We start from the raw sequence: 13,325 nt of genomic DNA, 5'->3' as shown, positions 1-13,325 counted from the left end.
AACAGACCAAAGAAAACTGAAGTTTTAGCCACCAGGGTGGGAATCTGAAGCGATCTAATCACCACGAAGAAGCCCAGTAGACCCTTGGAATTAGAAATGACGATTACTACACTGAAGTCTTCGAAACTCTGTAAATAGTAGCTCAGACGCTAGATCCATTCTTATGTTCCCCACACCCATGAAATTTTGTGCAGAGGATAAAATCCCCAGAAGACTAATAATTTATTGTCTAATAAGTTGAAAATGAGAAACACCATATGAATGGCAACCACAATAGACATAGGAGAGCAAAATAAAAGTTCAACTTAAACAATGGGCCCTTTTGACTCAGTTATGAATAAGTAGCTAGTAGCCAGTGATTCCCTCCAGGGCATTTCTAAGTTTCCTCTCTAGAAAACCGAGCAGAATAAGAAAGGAATCTGTAGGTATCTATCTACAGTCTTCAATATTAGTCAGTCAATGAAATAGCCAGCCAGATCACACTACAATGCCCAGAGGTTGGCTATTCTACCTGTGTACACTAAACTCCCAATCAGCTTTCTAGTTCCTTTAACTATGAGTGGGCAAACATGAGAGGAAATCCTCTAACTTGAAAAGTAGAGATCAAAATCAACAGTAACATGTGGATGAGGTAGTGCATGCCTATAATCCCAGCACTAGGGAGGGAGGCTGAGACAGGAGGATGGCAAGTTCAAGGCCAGCCTGAACTATATAGTGAGACTCTATAGCCAATATAAGACAACAAAGCAAAACAAACCCCCCAAATCTACAATAACAAAATAGAAACAGATAATGAAAGGAATAGAAGAAAATTTTTCATTAAAAGTATAAGTGAAAGGAAATTGCATTACATAAGAATAGGAGACAACAAGATTTAGAGAACAAATGATAGTCCTTGGAAATTTAAAAAGAAAAACAAAGAAGCAGAAGTAAGCAAAAAGTATAAAGGAATAGTCAAAAGATAAACTTGAAGGAAAAAATTCTAGAAAAATAGAGCTAGGCTATAAGAATGAATAGAAAAAATGTGATTTTTTTAAATAAGACTTTACTTTAAAAACTGTGTAAGTAGTTTTTAACAAGTAGTAAAAGGATCAGACTAGAAATCAGGGTGCAATTTCTTGAGAAACTGGACTCCTTGATGGGAGACATGAAGTGCAGCAGACGTGATGTAGCTGGCGAAGGGCTACGACCTTGATCTACCTGAAGACACTTTTCTCTCTGGACTGTTCTTGTGAGTCTACCTTCAAAGGAGCTGAACCTGTTGTCTGAGGCTACATAGTATCAGATACTGCACAGAATAATGGAGAAGAAATATGCAGGAAGACTTTGAATAGTGGTTAGAAAAGGCTAATAAAAGTAAAAAAGGACTATTGTATCTCTGAGATGGGCTCTGTGGCCATCAGTATGGAAGGATTTCAGTATCCATGATTAGTTATGTTTACCTTGATTCAAAGTTGCTGATGCATGTATTTTAGTAGCTGAAAGGTATTTAGTAGCACAAGGGGAAAGCCAGTAAAAGATGTCCATCCATATATGTTTGTAAAATGTAAAAATTTTTTGGTGTGTTGCAAGATGAGATGCCATGGACCATAAGGTTAAGCAGTTAGACCTGATTACAACCAAAGAAATTGATGATAAGACATTACTGAGCAGCCTCAGCAATGTGTGAATTATATACCTGTCTAACCCACTTCCCCTGCTGACTTCGTTTTAAATTAACAAATATTTGTTAATTACCAGTAGTTGTTAGGCTGTACTCCTTGACAACTTTAAAATGAAAATGACTGGATACAGTGTTTATCTTCACGGGATTTATAATCCAATGAGGAAATTGATAGGGTGACAACCACTTCCAAGAGTCAAGGGCATTGGAAAGGAGTGGCAAAAGTAAGGATGACAAAACCAACCCTGATAACTCAGAGGGGACTTTGAGAAAGTGAGATCTAATAGGTAGATAAGATTTAACTAAGCAAATGGAGTAGGGGTCAAAGTGTTTTAGGCAGAAAGAACAGCAGGTGTAAAAGCCTTGAGCCATGAACCCCATATTGGTCAGAATGTGGAGAGAGAGGAAGGAGTGTGTGATGAACATAAAACATCAGGCAGGAAGAGTACACATACATTGTTGATTAGGGGATTTATCCCAAAGGTAATAGGAAGTGCTGAACGGTTTGAAACAGAATCTGATTAGCCTTGAATTCTTGAATTATCCCTCTGACTTTCTTATGAAGATTATATCGGAGGAAGGAAAAGCAGAAGACAGGAGATTTTTCAGTTTAACTTGTTGCTGATTTTTTTTTCTTACTAATGTTTTGGTTTTTTATTTGGCCAAGAAATACAAGCACTGAAATAATAGGTGGTAACAACTAGTGCTGAATATTGTTTTTTCATCCAACGCTCATGTTGAAATTTGATTACTCTTATTGCAGTGCTGGGAAGTGGAGCTTAGTGGGATGCCTGAATAGTAGGGCAGAGGCCTTATAAATAGATTAATTTCTAGAAGGAATGAATTAGCTCTTGAGAGGGTTTGTTTGACTACCGTTTCCCTCTTACACAAGTGCTCACTTGCCCTTCTGTAAGTTGAAGTACCATAGGCTCTTACCAGATGCAGCTGCCTGATTTCAACTTCCCAACCTCTAGAATCATAAGCTAAAATAAACTTCCTTTCTTTATAAATTACTGAATCTCAGATATTCTGTTGTAGCAATAGAAAACAGACTAAGACAGTATCCAAGGAGTAATAGTTTAAAGCTGACTGTGTGCGTGTGTCTGTTAATGGTGGGAGTGAGGAGAGCTCAGGAAAAGCAGGAGATCTTCTTATTCTGTGTTGAAGATGAGTTCTCCATACCGTCCTTTATTTTTCCTCTTGCTATGTTAGCACTCCTCCTTTCCTTAGGGATCTCTTGCCTGTGTCACCAGGGCTTGTCAGGGCAGTCTCTCATCTTTGATGTTTTGTGTAAAACACCAAGTCAGTTATCATAGGACAGCATAATTTCTGTCATGAACTATCAACCTATCTCTTTTGTAATTTTATTATTTCAAGCTTAAAATATGAATATGCAAACTGAGGTCAAAAGGTCTATATTTTGATAAGAAAATGGATTTTGAACATTGAGGGCATGCCCTCAAATTCCCTGATATAAACCTCTCCCTAATTTTAAAAGTGACATCAATCAAATGAGTTTGGGAAGTGAAGAAGTTTCAAGTAAGATCTGAAATTCCTCTATCAAAAATTGTATTTAAAACAATTACTCTTGTCTGAACCCCTTAGATTATTAGAAAGAGGCTGATGTAGTTATGCGAGCATAAAACTTGATATAGCTATGTCAACTCTATGGCATGACTGTTCAATCACTGTTCCTTCACTCACACAACTAATTATGAAGCAGCAATGTTCTAGGCACTGAGACCCTTTCTTTCAAGTGATTTGCATTCAGGGTAGGTGATTATAAATTGGCAATTATAACATTACTAGGGAATTTAAATTACAGTGGATCAGTGTGGCTCAGGAGCTAGCCATGTAAGTGGTGGTCCTAAGAGTGGAAACCCAGAGAAGAAACTTTTTACTATGGATGTGTAGAATTCCACCAGCTGTAAGCAGTGAAAGGTAATATTCTAAAGCAGAAGAAACAGCATAAGCAGGCCCAAAGCACAGAAAAAGTATGACCCATTTAGGAGTTTAAAAATAGTTTGGTGTGTGTGTGTGTGTGTGTGTGTGTGAGACTGGAAGAGGTAAGGAAGGAATGGATAATAAAAAAACATGTGAGGCACATTAAAGAATTTTGGTCCATACTTTTTTTGTGGAAAATGAGGAGCCATACAAAGTCTTAAAAAGAGTACTGTAGTCAAATTTGCACTTTGGACAGATCACTATGGCTGTAACCCAAAGGGTTGAGTGAGGGCAGGTGAAATCAATTTAGAAAGTGTGAAAAGTAGTTCAGTCAAGAAATAGTAGTATATCCTACCTCAGGCAATGAGAATGAAGGCAATGACTTGGAATATAATAAAAGGATTGGATAATTTGGATATGGTAGTGGTGCTAAGGAGAGGAAAGGTCTGTTCATGGAAGTTGCAGGGAGCAGTCTGTTAAAATTGGACAGGCTGGAGGGCTGCATGCCCCCTGCCATCTTCCCAGAGGCAGCTCCTCAACCACGGCGAACACCAACTTGTCCTCATTATTCAGCTCCATAGGCTGCTGCGGGGTCATGGTGGTGGTCAGCAGATGGTTTGGGCTTTCTCCTGGGGACTCTTAACCCCTCTGTTAGCTAGGACACAGGTATATTTATGGAGTCTGGGGTTCAGATAAAGGGTGAGGATCTCAGAAATATGGGTATAATCACACATGTGGGGATAGGCAAGTGGGAGGAAGTGTTTTTATCATTTGCAAATGATATAAAAACCTCACTCCAACAATCAGGGAAATGTATTGGTTCATGCTATGGAGAAATCCAGAAGTATATTCTATAGGATTCATAGCTACCTAGATCCAGAGACCTTAGTGAGTTAATCAAGCCTTAGTTTTTATCCATTGTTCACTGTGTTGATCTTCTTTTTCTCACTCCCAGCAGCACTGTGATGATATCATTCTTACTTCCAGAAACCTCATCAGAAAGAATTTAATTCTTTGATGGCTTCAATATAAAACCTGTGATAGAGTTTTATTGGCTCTATTTGACCTTATTTGGGTCATGTGGTCAATACTAATTCACCTTCTGTGGTTGAAGGGATGACAATATCTAGTGATCAGCATGACTAAGAAAGATGAGCATATTTACAAGGTAAGCATGACTAAGAAAAATGGACAAGAAGATAATGGAAAATTATTGTGATAAAGGAAACCAACAAGAGAGAATATTTAGAAGGAAGAAGTAGTTGACTCTGGCTAATGATGGTGCTAGATACACTTAGAAAAAAATCTGTAATATTCATTCATTTTAGCAAAACAGATAATATTATTTTTTAATAAATTAAGTTAGAGCTCAATTTCTATAAGTAGTCCTAGCATTTATTAAGGTTTCACTAATTTTTAGCACTTTACTATACCAAAGTCCAATGTATCCATGATTCAGATACTAGTGATTCCTAGATTTGCACTGGGGTTTGGTGTCAACTTAGAAAATGTCTTGACCATCTTACCTTAGTGACACAATGGCAACTGGGATATGCACTAGCACCCTAATGATGATAACCAGTCTTCTTTTCCCACTCATACTATAATTTTTGTCTAATCTCTATTATAAAATTATAGATTGTACCTAATTGAACTACGGTTCAGACTACTAACTGATGGATTTATAACAGTAGCATATCATCTAGGGATAAGTTTTAAAGTCAGGGCTTAAAAATAGATAAAGAATGCCTTTAAAAATTACTTAATGAGCAGTAGGGTTGTCTTTCAGCAGATCCAATCCAATTTTCTCTCCAGTCTTAGAGTAGAGCTCCATTTCTTTGGTTAAGTAGTAGGTTGACAGCTGGCTTGCATGGAAGACATTTAAGGACCTGGTCATAGGAAACATATTTAGTGCATTTTGAAAGTGAAGATCACATTCACCCCAGCAAGATGTTCACATTCAGGCAGTGGAGAACTGTGATAATTGGGGGAATAGCACATCCATGTCTTCCCTTTCATGCCATAAACCCATCCTGTGGGCAGTGAACAAAATCAATTGATCTTTCCTTCTCTCTGATGCCTGCACATGTATAATTGAATGCATTTATCTTAGATAATAAGCACACTATGCTATTCCACTGTAATATATACCAATGGCAATAGTATAGTAGATTCTTTAACATTTATGAGCAATCTTTTCAAAAACATATGTGAACATTAGATTTAATATCCCCAAGGTGTTTTTAAGACATTAATTAAAACAAGCAAACAAAAAATTCCTTAGAAATTTGATAGAACTTTTGCCCAAAATTGTGTTAGGAACAAAAAAATAATGATTTTTTTTTAGAGAAAGATAAATTATGGGCCAAAATATCCAGCTTAGTTATTTTCTGTTCTTGCCCAGTACAGCTGTGATCTGTAACAAGAATGTGGAAACATCTGTTTCTCTCTGATATGGGGATGGAAAAGCATGGAGAGGGATGTCACAAAGGAGTATGACCATATTGGATGTACTAATTAGTACTGCATAGGCTTAACTCTAATTACCTTGGTAATTGAGACACAAATATTTCCTGAGTAGACATGAAAGCAGACTTTGCACCCCAACACAGCTTCAGACTACTCCCTAACATCAACTTTACATGGTACACCAGTGAAATTTTTTCTGCTGAGAGCAATTTTACCTAGTTTATACAGGTAAACTGCATACTAATCAATGGTGTGTTGAGCTCTACAAATCAATAATTAAAATAGAAAAATGAACACTTTTCCTTTTTAAAGGTGAGCTCAGTATGTGGTCATGTGTAGGTAGACTTATTGGTTTCTTTGAAAATAAAATTTAAAATAAAGCATGTATTTGAGACACATGGAGACATATAATGACATGGACTTTTGCATCTTATTATTTTAAATATTCTTGCCAAAACTGGCTTGCGGAAGATTCAAAACCAGTGAAGGGAAAAGGAAAGAAGGGAAGGAGGGGAAAAGAAGGGGGAAGTAAGGCTGGGTTGGTCCAAGATACAATTAAAGTACACTAATGAACTTATTTTGGGGGAGGATGAACAATTCATAAAGCTTTATTTGGAAATTTGAGAGAAATTTTATTTGGCAGAATTCTTGGTGGACTGATCTCTTAAGGAAAGCAATCATTCTGGGATACAAAACCTTTAGCTCAAGAAGCTAGTAAGAAGAGTCATAATTTGAAAACATACAGGGATTGATGAAGAAAGTTTAACAAAGGCCATAATACTAATGAACTTACCAACCTTGTAATAAACTGGTAATATTTTGAAAGAAAACCACACACTGTAAAACCACAAATACATGTTGTAATCAGCTGGTTACATTTTAAAGAAAGCCACACAACTTAAAGCCACAAAAAAAATTGTAATAAACTGGTTATTTTAAAGAAAACCGCACAATTTTAAAACCACAAAAATTAAGTCTAAAATAATGAAGAACATTCAATTTGGTCTCTCTGTGTGTTTAGAAACTATGACATTTATTAAATAGTAATTATTATCTAAGAACCTCAGACTTGAAAAAGCCCTCAAGTTAGAGTGCTGTCAGTAATTTAAGTCAGTCCTAACTGGCAAGTACATATAGCTTAGTCCTCATATTTCTAAATCTGATCTTTAAGGCTGAATTGGGATGAGTCAAGCTTTCATTGGGCATTTTGTAAATAAAGCAGTAAAGTCTTTTCACACATATATAGGTGACACAAAGAATCTACTGTCCAGGGAGTTTCAAAATTATATCAACCGTGCTCTATAAAAGAACATTCTCTCAGTCACAGACACCCTTTATTTTTTATTATCATGTTATTGTTTTATTGGGGGTACATTGTGACATTTACAATAAATCATAGTTGAATTTACCTCCTCCATCATTCTCTATTCCTCCTCCCTGAGTTTTAACAGATCTCATTTTTCCATTTTTATATATAAGTATATAATATTTCTACATATTCACCACGGAGATACACACACAGTGGTATTTATGAAAATTGTTAAGTACTTCTCTCTAGGAACTTTTCTAAAAAATTCTGAGAATTTGAGTTAAGTGCATTTTATACTGTCAAAAATAACAGTGCACTTCTTACACACTTTTTTAGCTTTGGTTGTATTGAGGTTTGAACTCAGAGCCTTGCACTTCCTAGGTGTGTACCACCACAACTATCTCACTAACATTATCTTTAGGCTGGCCTTGAACTGAAATTCTTCCAATCTCTGATCCCCACCTCCTCTGTAGCTCCTCACCTGGCCTCAAATAGTCAAGAAATTATCAAATATTTATTCGAATAATGATTTATTTGAATATTGCTGTGTGTATATTCTCTCATTGGATTAGATTTTGAGCTAATACTTCTTTAATCACCCTCCATTCTATTGTATGGATAAGGAAACTGGTTCAGGAATTTGGTCACTCATTGAAGGCTGTACCAGTTTGGGGTCTATGTCAGGGAAGGGTAAGACCCTGCTTACAAAGGGCTTCCCATGCCTCACCACATTGCACTCCTCATTATTTCTAAAAATAAATCTTTAGGATTGGTTTTGGAGAAGACACTGGAAATCTGAATTTCCTATTAATATGTAGTTTTCTAGCCAGACCAAGTTTATGGGTTGATTGGAGTTAGAGAAGGGAAGTGAAAGAATAATGTTCTTTGGAGAGCTTCCTTTCTATTCCTCTGATTTTGATAGTGCTGTCCACACAGAGACAAAAATGAAAGAAACATGGAGGAGATTCCTATTTATTCCTGAACCCTGAATTCAAATTCCATGCTGTTTGGAGAAAGCAATTTTTTCCTCCTTTCCTAAGATCCTTCCTCAGGCTTTTCCTTGTTCACCACTCCCTTCCCAGGGAAGGAGGTACTTACTGAGAGAATAGGAAAAGAGCCTCAGGGATCACTCAGCTGACTCTGCTTGAATTCTCAGGATCCACCTCTCCACAGGCCTCCCTCTTTCTGCTCTGCTGCTGGCACTACAGAGGCAGGCAGTGGTCTTCCTTGTGGTCAGTAGGGCTCCAGTGGTGCTTTGAAGGTCTCAGGGTGGCTTCTAAGTCTAGATTTGAGAGGAGAAGCAGCAGAGGCTCATTTTAATGGCTTTGCTTTGAACTCACCAGTTTCTCCCATTATAGGGCCTTTCATGTGTCTCTGGCACCTAGTTTGAAATTAGGAGGGTTGACGACTTTTTTGGAATCCCAACCTATTCTTTCTATCGTCATTATTGCTCTAAGGAAGCAGAACATTTCGTGCCTCAAATAGAATATATTAATAAAGTTGGTCTTGAAAGGCACATATAATTTTAAGAAGGTAAAAATATGTGTTGTTTTTTATTTTCTTCCATGACTACAATAAGTAAAACTGGAAAAATTCTAGGCTGCCTTTTGAGACATAAAATCAAAGTCAGTAATAAAAACTAGATAAGTCTATAATAAATTTTGCAGCCTGACAGTTTTGTTTTAAAAACTGCAAGTCGTTGACACATCATGATTTAAGAATATGCTTTCAAAATGTCTAATTGCTAGCTGATAGAATCCGCTTTGAATCCAAAGCTCCCATCTGTTAGCCTATTGATTTAATGTGAGTTTACTAATAATGAATTTTATTTTAAAAAATGAACATTTTAAATTAAGACACAAACATGTGCTTTTCCATTTTTCAGAAGATTGTATTGTGGTTATCTCTGCAAGTCATTTCCCCTAGTCTTACCTCATCCTGTACCTTTCCTTGACACCTGCCAAAGGAAGATGTTATCGATATAATCATGGTTGATGCCTCAATAGACAGTAGGCTCCATGAAAAAAGGGATCACATTTAATTGTTCATCATCATATTTCTGCTCTCTGGCATAAAGCCTGATATAAGCAGGTAAAATCCAACAAAATCAACATACCCCATTTTTAATTCAGATGCAGATATTAGAATTGACTACATTTATGTCAGACATGAAGGAGATTTCCAAAACTGTGAAACATATCCACTTCTCAGTAACTTGTCTTTTGTTGTGGAAAGTATATTTTTCATAGTATAATAGGTTAATTATGATAGCTGGAGAAAATCCAAGTAAAGCTTGAAGTATAGTACCTAGAACACAGTAAATATACCTAATACAATTATAATTACTTATTAATGTCATTATTAATGAAACTATGACTGTGTGCTCATTATTATCTTGAGACAACTATGAAAACTTGCTATCTAAAGTTATCTTAAAAGCTACCCAGTTTTTCAGCATTATCTATAGCCCCCTAGCTCATGCTACTCCCTAGTCATAGAAAATTATTTGAGATTCCTCTACAACACCAAACCCAGTAGTCTTTCTGATCTTTGCATATGACATTTGCTTTACCTGGAAGCTCTTCTTTTCCTGGTCTGCTTAGCATACTCAATTCCTACTGTGAGGCTTACCCTGTCAGAGTTAATCTAGGTCTCAAAGCACTTTGAATATAGTATTTTTTACTTCATGCTTTTTTTTTTTCTTGATTTCTATCTCTTTCAAGCTCCTATAGCAATGTCTCAGGGTGTGCTTCTTGTGAGAATGTGTGACTCTATGGAGCAGGTCAAGCTTGCTTTTAACACAATATAGGTTTTCTTATAGTACTTTAAAGTTGTTTCCACTTTCTGTTCAGGAGGGCTTTATTTACTAAGAATGACTATTGATGTTGATAGATATAGCCGTCCCATTTCCTACCAAACTTTGTGCCATTAAGTCTTTGTGTTTTTTAACATTTGCTGCCAGAACTGACTTTCTCAAAGTCTTCAAAAAAGTCTTCATTTTGCCAGTGCCTATGGAAAATAAAAAAACTAATTGGAGATGCTACTCTCACAGGCTGTCCAGAGATAAAATGGCCACTCTGGGTTTTGGGCAGAAGGCTCTAGTTGTTGACCCTTGGTTGGTACTCTTAACAAAGGTCACAGTCTTTAGGAGCTGACCAGTCTACCCAGAGGAGCTACTTGCTGGGTTTTGTAACAGTATCATGGGAAGGCAGGGGCGGATGGGCAATTAGGAAGAATTGAATGATTACCTTTCTCTCTTAGTATATTTCTTTCTTAGTCACAATGAATTCCTTAATCTCAATTCAGTTTTACTGAGTCCTTCCTGGACCTGAAGTTTCATATTAAAAGTTACAAAGTTGCTAAATTGCTGTGCTTCCTGTGATGGGTATCTTAATTCTGTGCTTGGCATCTTGGTGGTGGTATTGATATTGGGTGGAGCTAAAGGTATCAGTTAAGCAATGCACATAGTCTACACTACTATTACCCTCAGCCTTGGCTTACCTAGAGCTAAAGGGTTTCTCCAGAATATGGTACTGCTGGTGTTAGAACTAGAAAAGTCCTGATGGGTTGGTCTTCTTAGCTGATCCATTTGTATCATGTTTGAACAGCTTAAGCAATCATGAGTACACGGTCACATTCATCCTAACACTAGCTAAGTCCTGTCATTGAAATAGAGTAAATGAGAAGCTTTTATGAGCCATGTACAATGTCTACATTTGTTTATACTTTGCTTCTGGGAAAAATGGCAGAGCACAACATTCTGTGGTCTTCATCCTGAGGCCACAGTACCTGTGTCCAAATCATAGTCCTGTATTTGTTTGCTGTGTGGTGGAAAATTTGTTTAACCTTTCTGTGCCTTAATTTCCGTATGTGTAAAATTTCTAAATCTAGAGCCTATCTTACTGGCTCATTACTGAGGATTAAACTAGGTAACATATGTGAAGTCATTAAAATAATATTTAGTGTTTTGTTCATTGATGGTGTCTCATAGACTATTACAATTATTAATTAGCTATTAATTTGCTGTTCACTCCTGTAGTTTCCTTATCTGTAAAATGAGGATGTGTCCTAGGGTTGATGAGGAGATCAAAATAAAAGTGACTGGCAAAGAATAAAGCTCTCGAGTTTTGCTCATGGCATTATTATTAGTACTATTATTATAGAAAATATTATTATTTTGTTATTATTTTTGCTTTACTCTAATTTCAGGGCTGTAAAAGGCACTCAGGGTTATAAGCAAATGCTTTAGATCCTTGGGAAGCTTTGAATTCTCTGATTTAATGTTTCCACGATTTTCCATCATGCTTTATTCCCTGTGTCCTACATACTACTTCAAAATGACAACTTTCTCAGATGTTGAACCAACTGGGACAAATTATTTGCCTTTCCCTAGGATTATTTGGCCATCAACAGAGAACAGGAACAAGGAACAACAGCAGTGACAATTGGCTGCTGCTTTTTGTCTACTGTGGTTGTCAGGGCCTGTCCTGGAGAAATTTCTGGTAAGTGAATCCAGTTTCTTTTTCTTTCTTCTTTTTTTCCAACCTCCCCAAGATTCTTACTTCAATTCCAAAGCTGCTTAGCTTTACTCTTCCCCATAAACCTCAAAAGACATATTTGAATTGGGCTGTACACACATAACAATTTTTTTAGGAAAGGAAAAACTGGAAACTACTTTTAAAGCAAAAAAAATTTTACTATTAACCAATGGGAAAGTCATGTTTGAGTTGAAGAAAGAAGGAAGGAAGTAGAAGAAAAGGAGGGATGTGGAAATTGAAAACCAATTGGTAGAGCTTAGCTAAGCCTGTGAGTCTCCCAGGAAAATATTATCAAACACACATTCCAAACTTGTGACTATAGATTGTTTGTGTCTCAAAATTGCATGGCAAGTAATAAGTGTTGTAGCTTGGAGGGGAAATTCCCCTATAGATTGCTTTAAGCATTTAAGTTTATAACACAAGGGCTTGCATAAATACAAATCAATCTTAGAACAACATTTGATACCATCAATCCTGTGAACAATGTCAGTATATCCAGCTTTCCAAGTCTCCAAAAGGTGTAGTATTAAGGAATGTCTGTCCTCACATGAACTCATTGTATAGTAAAAGGACTTAAAAGTAGCTTGACTTGTAAGAAAATGTGCAAACTCGCCAAAGAAAGATATTAGATACTTTCAGGTGGCCTGAGCCCTGGATCTGACAAATGTGTTTGCATGCTCAGGTCACTGACATCCTCTGGCTGCATTTGAAGGGCTCTGCACAAAAGCAAAGGAGTGCAGCCAATGTGTGCAATAAGATCAGTTTTATTCCACTTCTGTAATTCAGCCCTGCTCAGAGTAACAAAAAGAGCCCTGAGAGGTTTAGGCTTCCAGTTAAAGACAGGGTTTTAGGCTCAGCTATTTTATAGCTTGTGATGTGATAGGAAAGAACCACAGTGAACACAGGCAACGGGCCAAATGAAAACCAATGTGCACAAGTGGAAGAGACACAGGCAAGGTGTCATGAGCAGGTTCACCAGTCCTTCTGAATGCCATGGAAGAGAAATAATCTTTTTTACAATATTAGAAGAAAGGTAGGTCCATTGTCTGAGGAAGAAGTAGACATACTTTAATAATTCCTTTAAGTGCTTTTGCTTAGGTAATTTTATGAATAAAAGACAATTTCTGGATTTATTGAGTTCAGAGGATTATTAGTTTTCTGGATGTGTTCAGGAAGTCAGTAATAAAATGAGGGCTGAATTTGTGGCTCAAATGGAAGAGCACCTGCCTAGAAAATATGAGGCCCTGATTCCCAGTAACACCAAAAATAAAAAAAGAAAGTAATAAAATGACTACACACTAAGTAGGGCAAAGGAAAACCCAAGTTTCTCTTTCTGGGGAGCTGGAGGCGTATCCTAAGAGCAAGGTTAAATGTCCTTCCTTCCACGGGGTTCTGCTATCCC

At 36.9% G+C, this 13,325-nt stretch overlaps 1 long non-coding RNA gene across 1 annotated transcript in view; it reads left to right on the top strand.

Moving 5' to 3' along the window:
• Window positions 1–11,889, top strand: part of LOC141425556 (uncharacterized) — a 142,580-nt gene extending 130,691 nt beyond the window's left edge. The window contains exon 3 of the long non-coding RNA XR_012450529.1: window positions 11,779–11,889. This is a non-coding gene — a long non-coding RNA (uncharacterized lncRNA). The remainder of the gene's footprint in view (window positions 1–11,778) is intronic.
• The last annotated feature ends 1,436 nt before the right edge of the window (window positions 11,890–13,325 follow it).

Source organism: Castor canadensis, chromosome 8 (genome assembly GCF_047511655.1).
Source record: "Castor canadensis chromosome 8, mCasCan1.hap1v2, whole genome shotgun sequence".
Lineage (NCBI taxonomy): Eukaryota > Metazoa > Chordata > Mammalia > Rodentia > Castoridae > Castor > Castor canadensis.
Note: the sequence above shows the minus strand (reverse complement) of the source record. Positions and strands in the feature narration are given on the sequence as shown.